We start from the raw sequence: 14978 nt of genomic DNA, 5'->3' as shown, positions 1-14978 counted from the left end.
AACTAGGCTTTGAGTAGGAATGAATGTGAGGTGATTGAACTCTTTGACCATTTGTTCTATATGTGTCATGAAAGCAGCAAAGCTTATCAACAGAAAATTTTGTTTTTGGAGAAACGTATCATTTTTCATGCTTAAATGCACATGGGGCCAGTTGAGGTTTATTTCGAAACAAGCAGAATTTTCAGATGCCCTGAAAGTCAAATATGTAACAAGAGGAAATTGTCTTTCTTATATCGAATGGTTGGTCTACTACTGTACACCAAACCATGACTGATACAATTAGAACATGAATCTCATCATACTATAGACAAAAATTCCCAACGACTAGGCTTTGAAAAGCTTAACATTGTGATGGGACCACATAAAAATGAGAAAAGGTAAAGTTCTGTTACATTTCATCTTCACACACCATATACTGAGCACGGAAGTGGGCAACAACTCACCAGTATGTTTGTATGTGTGTTCTGTAACCTCAGGGAGGGTCGCAGAAGAAGCCGTAATCGTTCTTATGTTCTTAAAAAAGCTCTGAGGCAATCTCTTAATTCGGTACACAAATCAATTAGCGGGTTAAACATAGCGCCACAGTTGTTTTTGTACACTGGGAAGCTATGAGACTCTTTGCAAAAACAAAATAGTGAAAGACTTTCTGTATGAAAGCACAGGTTCAAGCCAAGATGACCCCCAATTCTCTTGCTTTGAGTCTTGCTGTTTTGCCGAAACCCTCAGTGAAACTCTGTGGATGAAAGTACAGGTTCACGCTTGGTTTTCCTACTCTGCTGGATTAGACTCTTGCGCTGAAAATTAGTCACGTCAGTTTTAAGCTTCAATCGGGAAGAGTTTGTACGATGTGGGTATTAGCGAAGGGAGAAAATACGTGTGCCTGTCTGTAAGTGGGGGGGGGTAGTTTGAAAGGGGAATGAGAGACCCTTGATGAGAACAGTTATGGGAGAAGAAAATGTATTAGTATACTTGTTCATAGATGAATTATTGGTGTAAGGGAAATGGCAGGGAAAACTAGTAAATGGTTTCTGCTGCTGCCCATCTCTACAGCTCAGCACATATTCCTCTTGACTGCCTTCTTCTGAGAGTCTCCAACAACAGCTTTTCAGTGTATAAATAAAAAGATGTGTATACTAAAACTGTAACTCAGGCTCAGCCAACAGCCATAAGAATGGAAGGGTCCGGTTTTATTATGAGCAGAAAGATTAATAACATAGGAAAGACAAATTACACTGCTGTCTGGAATGCATCAAAAACTGCGAGAGAGCTGGCAGGTTTTTGGCGGCGCTGAGAAATCTAAACAGATGTCTGTCTGACTGCAGTATACGTTGATTTTATACTCCGCCGCAGACACAGAATCGCTTAAAAGTTAAGGCTTTGGAGTTTGAAGCCATTTTGTCTTTCTACTTTTCCACATGCCAACCAAAAAACATCACACAGAAAATGTAGTCATTGCAGACACGACAGAAGTTTGTCTCGGGTCAAAAGGTGAACATCTACGGAACTCACCCAGAACTTGCACATACAGGGAAACTTACAAATGAAAAACTGAAATTTATTTTGGCCAATCTGGTATGCCCAGTGAAAATATAAACATATCGTCTAACATTGTTTAACTTTCCTGCTTAATAATGTTTTTTTGGTAAATGTGATCATTGTAAAATACTTTTTTTTGAAAATGCATAACCTTTTGGATCCATACCAGAATTGACACTGCCAAGGTTAACAGAGTAAAGTTCTACATTTGGTTTAACACTTATGTTTGAGACAACTGAGTCAATGTCATCATGTCAATGAAGATGCAGATATATTTTTAAGAGGTGTAATTACCAAACATTTGAGAAAAGACTTGCTCCGAAAAAGAAGAAAAGAATTGACAAGTATTTTATGGAAAAATCAGAAAAGCAAGTCACATCTGTCCGGATAAGAGCCTTCATCTCTAATGGAGCCTTTACTGCTTTCTTCTTTTATGCTAATTTAATTTCTATGGACCTCAGTTAAATCAATGTAAATGGTGTCATAATATAATTTATAGGAACAGCCTTCCAGCCCAGAGCTGTGGCACCAATCAACCCACCAGAGGCCTGCTGCCCCTCATAAATAAGGACCCTGACAGCCCATGCATACTAAAGTGGACCTCAGGTCCATAGAAATGTCTTGTAGAAATAAAGCCAAACCAAGCAAACCGACTCCAGAAATATAATCTCAACTCGTCACCAAGAACCCTGCATTCTCACAGCGGAGCTCCGGTATGAGTCATCAATAGAGCGATTGCTTCATATTAAACTATTTCGTTCCACCTTGGGAGACGCGCTGAGGGGGGTGGGAGAGGGGAGGGTATCGTCTAGCTGCCTGAGTGTGGTAGTTTGGTTTATCCAAAGTTTGATCATACTCTGCACAGCGTAATGTACGGGCACTGTTCCTCTAATGTATTCATTAGATCGGGAAATAGACAACAGTTCTGTTTAATTTTTTGCCAACTAAATGACATCTGCACTGTTAATGCACCCTCCATATGATGGATAAACGCCCAGTGAAAACACGAGGGGGTCAGAGAGCAGTGCCCCAGCATTGTGGGTCTGTGGTTTTGCCAGTCGGCTGTCACATTAACATCTTGCGCACTCTCATCAGGACCACACCAGTGAGCTCCGGAAAGGGAATATCAGATCACCTTTGGCACTGCTTTACATGTGCACTTTAACCACCACATGACTTGATTTTTAAAAGCGCAAAAGAAATAGATTCTGGTTCCTGATGGGGTTTTTTTTTCTGTCAAGAGTTGTTGGATGTCGTGTCCAGTAAGAAACAATTTCAGTGTTTTTTGTTTTCTTGACTTTCAAAGGAAAGCAAATAAACTAAGGGCACGGCTCATTACACTATTCTTGAAGGTATTAATCCATAAGGATCTGGAAAATATGTGTTTTCTATACTTAGAACACCAGCAAAGCTATTTCATGGAATTATGGGCTGAGTCTTTCAAAGTCATGGGTCATTTTCGAAGAAAAACAAAATGGCAGAATGCATTTCTGACCAAAGCAAACAAATGAATGGAATAATTAGAATTTAAAGAAAAAACTACATAAGTATCACTTGATATATTCTGTTCTATTCCGAGATTAAATGAACACGTACAGTACGTTAATATGATTGCCACTTAACAAATAAACAAGGGAGAAGATAATGGACTTCTCCTGAGGGAATGAGATGTTTCTTTGATCTGGGGTCTTAATGCAATGTCTGAAATGAATTGAGATCAAAAGAATTTAAATGGAATAAATTGATTTGGCTTTTATTCAGGAAGGCATACCAAGTTAGACATGAGGTTCGACAATTATACAGTACTTAACATCTGTTGCTGCATTAGATGATTATTAAGTTATTACATGTCTCATAGTTCTTGATGTCTTACTGCTCAGAAACAAACTCAAACTGACATTCAGCATTCCAGTTAACATTTCTGAAACAGGCAGCCAACATAAACCTACTAACAAACAAAAATCTGTGTTTGACTTTGTGAAGGCTTGTGCAGCTATACAACCCTGAATTAGAAAGAAATTTGTTTAAAAGTTTGTATAATATTTCTCAAGGCTAGAACCAATGATTAATATGCAGCTATGCAACAATTTCGGGAGTCAGAAAGTGAGACTTGTGTATACAGTATATATAATATATACACACATTTTTCTTGGGGACATACAAACATATAACACTGTACATAGCTGCTTTGCTTAGACTAAAATTAATGACCATCTGAATTAAAAATATTTATACAGTATATTGTCTTAGGAAATATTAAGTAATGAGCTGTTTAAAAAAATCTGCCTTTTTGACTTCACGTTGTTTACTCAAGAAGATTTCCATCCATCACATGTATTGTCTCTTACTATAGTATATTACTCCCAAATACCCTTGTCTAAATAAGTGCTTCATCACTGGGATTTACATGTGGAAACTGGTTAAATGAGCTGTGATACACAGCCAGTTTGTAACTGCCTGAACTAGAACTTTATTCCCCACTGTGAGTAGACAGAAAATCCTCTGTGGCCACTACTGTGTGCTTTTTTTCTGCTGTGTTCAGGAAATATAAAGCTTGGGAATGTTTACTGCAATGGGATCATTCCCAGATCAGTCCCACTCTCATGACAAGTTTTTATAACAGCAGGGACGGGCTTGAATCAAGTACTGTAGCTGGGCCCAGGACTACTTGAGACCATGTTGGACATTAAACTTACAGCGACACATGGAATAACTAACAATAATTGCTATAGGCTTGCACGTAGAGTGTTATAAAGTAGTTACACATACAGTATTAACAAGGATCATTTTTTTTATTTAAATCAGTTTGTTTCAGGCTTTCTAAATGTTCTTCCGATGAGATAAATGTCACAGGAAAATAACATGTAAAAAACATGCCAGAACATTTTCAGGAAGCATTGTTATATGGTAAATTATCTACTGTGAATAGTATCTTACAAAACCACACCAGAAGTAGAATATAGGGTAATCTAAAGCTCATTAAAATCAGTTTCCTGAACAGGTTTCTAATATCTGATCATTTCAAGAAATAATACATCCAATTCTTTATTTTCTCAGGCCGGCATTCATATTGCATATTCAATTGCCACAGCAGCAGTTCTGCAAAGAACTGCATTTTAATGTTAAGCCTCATAAACCGATACCTACCCTTTAAACAAATATACATACAGTATTGTACAATATATGTTGAATTGTATCTTCTTTTATTCATATTAACATGAATTCTTTGATGTTTCTACTGAAAAAAAAAGCCAGTTTATCCACTGGTGCTACAGTTAGAAGCTATGAAGGAATACATAAAACATAACCTAATGATTATAATAAAATATAGAACGTAAATATTAAATCCTGACATGGTTCATCCTGAAGGAGAATGTCAGACGTACAGCCACTGATTATACTGTATAGTGCAGTATAGTAAATACAGACTTGTCTGTAACACTTTAATTCAGTGGCTTCACACATTTATAAATCCTCTATAACTTGTAACACATTACCAAAATGAGAATAAAACAGTAGGAAACTATCATTACTAACGATGAAATGCTTATTGATGAAAAGAAAATCAGATTGTTCTTATTTAAAAAAAGCTCCAATGATGTATAAAAATCAAAGTTATAAAACACTGCAAATGTATCTATAAAGTGCCCTTTGTACTGTATCGTCTAAGGTATGAGGAACGTATCTGCTCCACAGAAAGCCCAGAATTCCCCATCTTTGGCTTTTTCCCCTGAAAGACTGTGGAAAGCACTGCAGCACACAGTCAGTGGATCTGGGATTTAATGTTTTTACAGTGTATTCCATGGTGTTGACACAAGTATTTTCTTATGATTGCAGCTATTGATCACAAATACACAGGCTCAGACAGTGTGTAGCAGAGCAGAATGGACACTGGGTCAGGCCCGGCAGCATGTGTTGGGAAAGATAAGCGCTCTACGATTATACTGCTCTCGTGACCAGGGGCTGCATTCCCCAGCTTCAACGATGCTGATGGAGTTTAATTTCAAATAAAGACTGAGGGATGCTAAGGGTTAAGATATAGCATATTACACAGACCAACAAAGACTGGTAATTGTTGAGGTGTTTGATTTTTCATGTACAGGTACTCATTAATCAACTGTCTCAATACTTTTTTTCTTATGTGAACCCATACCCATTCTTGCAATTGTGAAAAAGGCACGGTAATAATGATAAACAACACATCTAACTATGGTGTGAGTTATTGTGTTATTTCTTTACTGTACAATGTTTAAAAAAATGTTTCTCGGCTACAAACCCCATCATTTAATTTGTGAAGAGTTATTCTATATGCACTAATCATTTTGAGTTCTGAATACAAGAGTACAGCGTAATGGAAAAATGCGACTGGTATTACATGGTCATTTGTAACAGCCTAAAATGAACTGTACATTTGCTTATTCACAGTTTCACTTTGATTAATGTGATACATCAAGGCACTTTAACCATTTCACTCTTAACCTTCTAGACTCTTTACTATTCACATTTTTTTCCTGTGTAATTAGCTTTTATAATTAAAAGTCTGCAAAACTGATCATTACATATTGAGGACATTTGTTATGGACGAGCCCATAGAATTTCAGTCATTAAATACTGTGTGTCCTACCTACAGTATGGTACTGTCACAATAGAAACAATCGCACTACACAGATTCTGTCAAAGGTTGCCAGACAGCTTTAACTTGTAGCAGTCTGTGTGGCATGAATATTGCTAGTTAATTTGACACCATGGGAACGCTGTATGGCAGTCTCCATTTTCTCTTACAGACATTTGCTTCATAGGGCTGTCAAAATTATACACCTGAACAATCTCTTGGTTTTAACATCATTTAAGGTGACTGCTTTACCACAGTGTATATGTAAAGTGGCTATCAATATATGAAGGTACAGTATTTGCCCTTTACATGATTTATTTTCACCGTAGAATTACAGTACACTGACATCCATACCTCATTCTGGCTAATATTTGAATTTTTGTACTGACAGATTTCTTTTGGTCTATACAACCAAACCATTTCATATTGATGGAAAACCTCGTCCTAACAGCATCTTTAATTGACCTAATTTGGGCTTGCCCTGAATTTTTGGAAGCCACTCACATTCAATTTTGAGTAAGACCAGGGAGATTTTATCATTAAACAAAAGGGATCAGCTAAATGATTGACATTACATGCACAACATGTAAAAGTCAAATGCAAGGCACATCGTGCAACTCCGCAGTTACAATTTTCACAGTTGCTGTGAAAGGTCTAGATCTGAAAACCTGAAAAATGAGAAATGTGTGCTTTTTGCCGGCAAGAAAATATTGCAAAACCTCTGCCTCTGTGCTGAGCATGCATATTAATGAAAGCAAACAGGAAAAAAGCCCCAACGATTTTTAAAGTAAATCCTAATGCATTTACAAACATTTCCATCGGAACCACGCACCGCCAAAGTTTATAGCTCCACTTCCTTGGAAATATCACACTGCTGCTTAGCACTGTATGTAGATTATGAAGCACCTTTTGGGACTTCAGCAGGTTCAATTTCCTAACATCTCAGGCTATGTTAAGGCAGCTTGTCAGAGGAAAAATCCCTTGGTTTCACTGGGGAGTATCAGCAAGGCAGTGATGATCACCATGGTAACGTGCTCTTCAATCCATCAGGCTTTCACCATGAAAGATGCACAGTGTGTGGAATAAAGTGGTAACATTCTGGGGTCTCCACTTTTTTCATTGCTTCTTACTGTAATGCTTGCCATCCCCCTCTATCACTGAAACATCCAGATAGCACCTTATGTAACTCTTCTCCCTGTCCCCCCTTGACCACCGGGAGATGTGATTACGGATGTTCACAAACTGCGCCAAACAGCAACTTGATTATACTTAACATATAAAAAATGTTGGGAAATGTGTTTTTCAAAAGAAAGGAAAATACATTTTAACCGCAGTTTTTAAGGCACCCAAAACATGTTATTAAACATAAAATAAGCCATGCACTATGCTAAAAAGAAAGACGTTTTATAAAATGTTACTGACCTCACACTTGCACTAAAGATTCTTTATGCAAATTCCATGTATATACAGTATATAACTCCCACAACAAATAAAGCAAACCCATTTTTCTAGTGGTGAATGATCAAATTCTCCCTTGTTTGTAAAATGTGAAATGTCTAGTATCTATGCCTTTAATCTCAGGCTTTTTTGTAAAGCAACCCATGTTTTTCTGGGAATGTCAAACAAATGTAATTAACTAAAGTACAGCATTATGCAGTTAATCAAAAGATACTACAGTTTATAAATAGATACACAGCTTGCTGTATACAGTAGTTCCTAGCCTTTTTAAACTGTAAAATCCGAACAGATACAATGACACTGGACTTGGGTGTATCCAAGCAAGCATAAAGAATCCTAAAGAAGGTGCTTTGGATTAGAAATGCAGAGCATATAATCTATTAAATGTAAATAAACCCTGTAGTCACATTTACACTGCCTAGGCAAACACGGAGCTGGCGAATACCAGCTCTGAAGTGCTTAGAGCAGATCAGCTGTGAAGAAGAGCAATGGAAACTGTGTCACGTTTCCATTCTAAATAATAAAGGCGACAGCAAGACCAAAAATAATAACAGCGTTTCCTGTGCAAGGCATGGGGTCAGTAATTAAACTCATGTTATACCATATGGATGCAGAAAGGATTCTGTTTGGATTAATGGCGCTGGCTCACGTGGTTTGCCAGATGGCAGCAGGTAAACTTTCCGTTTCTGAACGAGGAAGTAGCACATTCGGAAACGCATGATCAACCTGCGTCCAAAAGTACTGCTGGGGTGAATTTTTTTTTACAATTTTGACATTAGCAGCTAATAAACCAGATATTAATTTAGCAGGACATCAGTCCCAAAAATCATTTCGGCATCTTCAAAGCAGGGCCATCAAACACACGGGCAGTGTGAGGCTTCGTGCTCTGCGCTGTCGCTGTACTCCTACGTCCACTCTGGAGAATACTGCTCCTTAGGGCCTGAGGGAGTTCTTCTGTAATTGAGCAGCAAGACGAGCCTGGAGTGGACAAGCTGCTATTTAACTCCAGGATTCGCTCCCCCTCTGGAGATTAACCCTCAAATCAGGCTGGAAGGACCGCTGCTCTCCGTGGGAGACGAGTCTCCAAATCCATTCATTCTTCTGCCCAAACTTTCTTCGGCAGACTCCCTCCTTCACAGTCACACACTTGCAGTATTTCAGTCAAAGAATTGTATTAGAGACACCACAGGTGGTTCCCCCTTTATGACTCACTGTGTAACATATTAAATAATTTCGGTAGCAAAATACCTACAACTGTTTTCCTAAATCAGTAAATATTCAGAGATTCAGATGTTGTACAATCAGACGTTAAACTGCAAGATAATCTGATTGCACCTTAGCCTTACTATACAAAAAGGGGGTATTAATACTATATACAATATGTGCTATATACAGTGAAGGATATACATAGGTAAAATATAACATTGCAGGTACATAAAATACAAATCCTGTCATATTTCTATCAATGCAGCTTTTTTGTACAAAATATGTCATGATATGAGCAATGACTCTGCAAAAACACCTCTCGCTTAAAATGGCAAAATGTTCTGTTATTATAACAACATGAACAGTGTTAAAGTCATTTGATGTGGTATTCCAAGATCAAGAAGAAGTAAGACAAAAATGCAACTACAGCCTATGAAGAGACTCTGATACTGTATACTACTCATATACCGATTAAAGTATTATAAACCAGGAAATCTTACTATGCCCTACAACCTCTCCATATCTTGTCCAAGCATTTACTATATTGGAAATCAGTTGAGTCCGCGCAAACATAGTGCAACGCGGTACCTCCAATGAATAAATATTCAAACTATAAAAAGCTGGAAGAGCGATCATTGTTATTTTTGTTTGTTGTCACAGCTACCCGGTATTATGAGGGAATTAGTTCTATAGTCCGCTATCCTGGCGCGCTGTCCTTGGTTTTGAAATCACGAAGTTCAAAGCAGTAAACTGAATTACACACAAAAATGGAAGTTTTTTATATGTACTGAAGGTTTATCCATGAGCTCCTATTACCGCTTAGATGAACTTATTTATGTTCTTAAACCTAACGCGATGAAAAATGGATTAGACGCTTAATCATTTAAGGCAATTATCCAATCCACTAATCACATAAGAACTTGTCCTTTATATGAAAAATACTTCAAGAATAAACATCAAATCGCTGAAGAAAACTTGGGGGATATATTTAATAAAAATTGGGCGGCATCCTTAGAGCAACGATACAGTCATAAATCGCCATGGCACTCTGGACTGTTTTGCTCGAGTTATATTATTGACGTTTTGAACGTCCTGACCAGTATAGAGTGAAAAATTGAGAGATGTGTATTTAAATAACGCGTTATTTCTCAGAGGTCAGTACCGTCGTATCAATACAGTTTGTGTTTTAAAACCATCTAAAGCAAACACGCGTCCTCTCTGACACAAGTGCCGCGTACGGATGGCTTATTCTGGATCTAATACAGCCATGGTGATTTCCCCCGTGAAATGGCCCCCCCAAAAAAGTAATTAAAATAGACAGGTAATAATTTTACAAAGGGACGACAAAGTACCAGTAATTATATCTGCCTTTGCCTTGGAGTCTATTCGTCTATACGAAAATTCGTATTATCAGATTGGCTTAAAACGGGTGAGCGCTGCACAGAGCTCAGTGAAAAACACTATAAATAATGTTAATGGAAAAAGAGTTAAAAAAAAACTTCCTCGGGACTTTTACAAGGACTAGTAATCTTAAGAATAGTTCTATGCTAAGACGGATTCATCTATTCGTCTCAAAAACAAATCTTCAACTCGTTAATCAAAGTCTTATATGGGGTTTGAGTTTTTGGCAGAGAGAAACTTTGCAGCATGCGGTAGCCTGTTAATGATTTCAGCGAATGTATTTAATCAAAGGTCTTCCCTCACGTTTGAAGTCTGTCTAATGCAAAAATGCCAAGCTTTCAGTTTTTGGGGGAATATTTACTAATGGAAATAATTCATATTACAGCAGTTTAACAAGGTTTTCATTTATCACCGCCTCCTCGCTGCAAGCGAAAAATATTGATTCATTTCTATAGATCGCATGAAATGCTCAGAGTCAAACGGGGTTTATGCGTATGAATCAATCACACAAGCGCGCAGTCGTACCGTATGAAGTCAGGTTTTAAGAGCCAACTGCGAAAAATAGTAGCACGCACGTACTGAAACTGCAGAGAAGTATACAATCAATGTGCCAAATCACAATGATCAATGAAATGCTGCTAGCAGTGTTTCCGGAGTAAAAGATTAAATTTCGCAGTTATGTTTCGAAAAAAAAGTGGATCAATAAATCTTTGGCATTTAAGATTAAACACATACTTGCTGAAGCCAAATCTAACTTATTATAACCCACCTATTATAATCACCAATAGGTTGCAATGGCAAAGGGGAAAAACAAACTTATAAACCACCTGTCACGTTATCACGCCGTGCTGCGGCATATGGTAACAGTTGCAGTCGTTCGCCAAAAAAAAGTACTGTATATACTGTATCCTAAAAGTGGGCTCTATGGAATAGACAGCCAACACAAGCCTACAATTTCTTTCACTTGGCAGATTAGTTCATGGGAGTACTCTTTGGCCTTTTAAATCAGAATGATCGCCACTCGGCTCTTCTGACTCGTTTTAAAAATCACATCCTGGACTGTCGCTACACTCTGCGTGCCCAGTGCCTTGCTCCTGTTGTACACGCCTAGAGGCTAAGCCCAAATTCATTATTATCTCCTTATGAGGAATTGACAGACGCAGCAGTTCAGTTCTCCCGTCTAATTGTTCTTCCAAAAGTGAGCCGGCAGCCCAGGGGTTCTCATTATGCAACAGCCGTTTGCTTGCTTGACAGTCTCACTTTCCTTTGCTCAGTGTAATCAAACTTCATCCGAAGATCAGCTAGGCGACTTGAAATGCTTAACTCGGTAATTAATCGCTGCAACAAAGAAAGTACAAAACTTAAGCCTCCGCCCGTCTTTTCATGTGCTTGATCTCCCTTTGGCTAACATAGTGATGTCATTAATACTGTACCAAAGTTAATGAGAGCTTCTTCTTTTTTTAACCATGGTCCTGATAGGGCACATACTGTACTGTAACTTCTCGAATCAATCAAAACCACTAAAATCCAGCTGAGAGAGTTTGTGTTGCCCCCCCAAAAAAAAGTCAGGATCGTGTCGCAGTCCGTTAAATTTGCGGGTCTGGTTCGTTATTTTATCAGGCGGGTAAAATCGGTTCACGATACTGCAAGGCTAGCAGCCGTTTGCTCCGACTAAATGCACTCATACTTCAGAACAATTCATCTTCAGACAAGGCACTTCAAGTGTCTGCTCCCAAAGCCCTGAACCCGTACGCTCAGTAAGCTGAGCCGGGAGTCGAAACGCTCGGTGCACTCACCCCGCTGTGTCTGGCAGAAGAGCAGTCTCGGTGTCAAACCTTGCCCCCGCTCGTCTCCAGGGCTGACAACAGTTTTTAAGCTTCACCGTGCACGTTACTCTCTCCCGCTTTGTCCTCGGCGCTGGACCGACTCCCTTCCTCGAGCTACTCGCTGCGCGCACTCTCCATGGTTCTGAATGAGAGATTTCCAGGTCGCCATGGAGATGGAGGGAGTTCTTTTGTAGCCAGACAAAATTAGGTATCACCTCATTAGCACTGATCTAACCATATCTGCATCCATATCGCCTCTGTTTGGATGTGAATCTTTATACCCCGTACCTAAGAAAATTAAAGCTGAAATGTTTTTTTTTTTTAAATAGCCTTGGACTCGTATACTGTACCGCAGGGTCCCCAACCCCCTCCAGTCCCCGCATCTATTTGCCTTAATGATACTGCGCTTTCTCAGGCTGCGTTTTTTTTTTAAAAACAAACAATTCTTTCGAATAATAACTAAGCGAGTACGAACAATGTCAATGCCGCAGAGAATTGTCACGGTGTATGTTTCACTGTGTGCATAGGAGTAGGGTCTTAACTTCTTTAACGCCATGGTGGAGTACTGTATGTATCTTCCTCGCCTATTTTACAGATTAAGCCACGGAAATAACGTAAGAGACAGACTAAGCCGTTCAATTGAAACACATGAGTAGTTTAAAACTAAGCATTGTCTAATTGGTCTGTCCTATGTAACACCAGGGTATTTATCTCATGTCTGGACAACTTGTACGAATGGGCAGAAACTTAAATCCAGTATTTTGGTAGACACATTTACAGTAGGCAGTACTAACAGCACATTCAGAGTAAGATACAGCTATACAAGCTGTATACAAACAAGACACCGACTTTTAATCACGTTTACATAATGAATATATCGCCGTTTTTAAATGGGCTATATATTTTGCTTCTCATTTCTACATTTTTTAAATCGTACTGTGTGCCATGTTTGCGTTTGGAGGATCTGAGGTAATCTGATCGTCTGTGGCGTTCCAAGCCACTACTACCTTGAACATTGTTTCAATATGTTATTAAGTGTAGTACCCTTTATTCACACGAAAGAAGCTTGTGTATTATTAAATTGCTAATGTTACCGTATATGCAACTGTTATGTAACTGGCGGCTCCGCTCTCACTATACTAATGTGATATCCTCTTCAATTTGTTGATGAAACCCCTTCTTGGAAAAAAAACACCAAAAACACAGAACGTTGCCCCAAGAATCGAAGAAAATTATTAAATATAAAGGGTTTACTCACCTATTTAACACCGCACTGACTTCACTCATCCATTATCCACCCTCTCGAAATTAAGACGGGTTTTTACAACGCCAAGCGTATCATACACAGAAATGGGGAGGGAAGGCAATTGTTATCAATTATGATTTTTTTTTACATCTCGGGAAAAAAAGCCTTTTGTCATACTACCATGCTCCCGGGTGAAAAGCTTGATCAGTTCCCAGAGTTAGTTTTTTTTTTTAAATCCAAACCAAAAAAAAAAAGAAAAAGAAAAAAGAAAAAAAAGAGTACGACCCTTTAAGTTCCTTCTAATCCAGGTTGTAAAGCGGAGTTAACGGTATCCGGAGTATATAAAGACGACACGGACTGGGAATGGAGAGAAAGAGAGAGAATACAACCCAGCAACGCACGGGAGAAGAGAAGGAGCACGTAAGGTAACGTCACGAAATCCGCAGATTCAATGAATTCTAGTTAATTTCAGCCTAGGAAAAGCTTCGAGTCTGATCTTAGTGCAGCTCGAAAGAGGGACATAAAACAGAAAACAGTGCCGCTTGCTGGAAAGGAAAAACGTCTCTGTGAAGGCTGAGCTGTTCCGTGATCTCACCCTCCTCTCTCACTCTCTCCCACCCAGTCGGACTCCGTCAGAACGGCCCAAGTGTACTCTTATCAGAAAATACTGACCGCCTGTATTATTTAAAAATAAAAGTAGAAAAACAGAGGACATACATAGCGTATCCATCTGCAGTTACCACTGCTTGATTAAATAACTAGAGAACATAAATAAGATTTTAAACTTCCAGAAATCCCCTAATTGGTAGAATACGGATATTTAATCCCTAAAACTGGGATAGATTAGCTACATCGTCATCCAAAAGGTTATAAAAATAGCTTGTTTCGTTTGTACAAATGTTCCAATGAAAACGAAAACTAATATTGACAAGTTTAAGATAGTTAAACATTAATTTACGGAGTTAGGCCTACTTTGAAACTCGAAGCTTTTTGGATGAGCCTTTGGTGGCTTTGTGGTTTTCGAGAAGCAAACAAGTCATACACGTATTTTGTCGTTGCCTGAACAAACGAAAACATTAAGATGAATCCAAACGATCAGTTAAGACACATTACTGTTGTAACACCAAAGGCACACGTGTTGGCCACAATTCAATATTTTATGAGGTCTAACACTGGTCTGCGGCGTTTGGTATTCTGATAGTCTTTGTTGAAGTGACAACAGACTGGGGAATGTGCTGATGACAGAAAACACTAAAATATAACAGAGGTGACTGTCCTGTAAGTGCCCGTCATGACACTTTGCTTACTGGTGTCAATCTTTGTGTGAGATTTAATTTAACACTGGCGAGTGTGCATTCAGACAAGAACCCGAGCAGAACGTTATTGTTTGGACGCCATAGAAACACAATCGATTTAATTTTTACACGCACATTGTATATACAGACGTTAATTAAAAAAAGACACTGAAAGATTATCATCCCATCGCTGTCAACAAATGAAGAAAATGCTTGAGGCAGCCATTGTGCTGTTCACTCATCCAGAGCTGAATATCTGGACTGCGCTTGTAGAATGTTTTTTACCCTCTACGAGAGCTTACTGAATATTTAACCGAGAATTATCCCCAAAAACGTTTTGAAACGTTTAGGATGTTTTGTTAGAATCAGTGTATTTTAAATGTTTATTTTGCCAAGCT

General features: G+C 38.5%; 1 protein-coding gene across 2 annotated transcripts in view; it reads right to left on the bottom strand.

The window, feature by feature from the left end:
- kcnj6 (potassium inwardly rectifying channel subfamily J member 6) overlaps positions 1 to 14378 on the bottom strand; it is a 60917-nt gene extending 46539 nt beyond the window's left edge. Inside the window, exons 1-2 of one of the 2 annotated variants that reach the window (XM_015341760.2) lie at positions 13298 to 14378; positions 12010 to 12224 (exon numbers count right to left, since the gene is read on the bottom strand). The gene's annotated coding sequence lies outside the window, so the exon portion shown is untranslated. The remainder of the gene's footprint in view (positions 1 to 12009; positions 12225 to 13297) is intronic. The other variant, XM_006627779.3, reaches the window with a different exon arrangement.
- Between the last annotated feature and the right edge of the window lie 600 nt (positions 14379 to 14978).

This window comes from Lepisosteus oculatus, chromosome 5, assembly GCF_040954835.1.
Source record: "Lepisosteus oculatus isolate fLepOcu1 chromosome 5, fLepOcu1.hap2, whole genome shotgun sequence".
Lineage (NCBI taxonomy): Eukaryota > Metazoa > Chordata > Actinopteri > Semionotiformes > Lepisosteidae > Lepisosteus > Lepisosteus oculatus.
The sequence above is the reverse complement of the archived record's forward strand: the minus strand, read 5'-3'. Positions and strand labels throughout refer to the sequence as shown.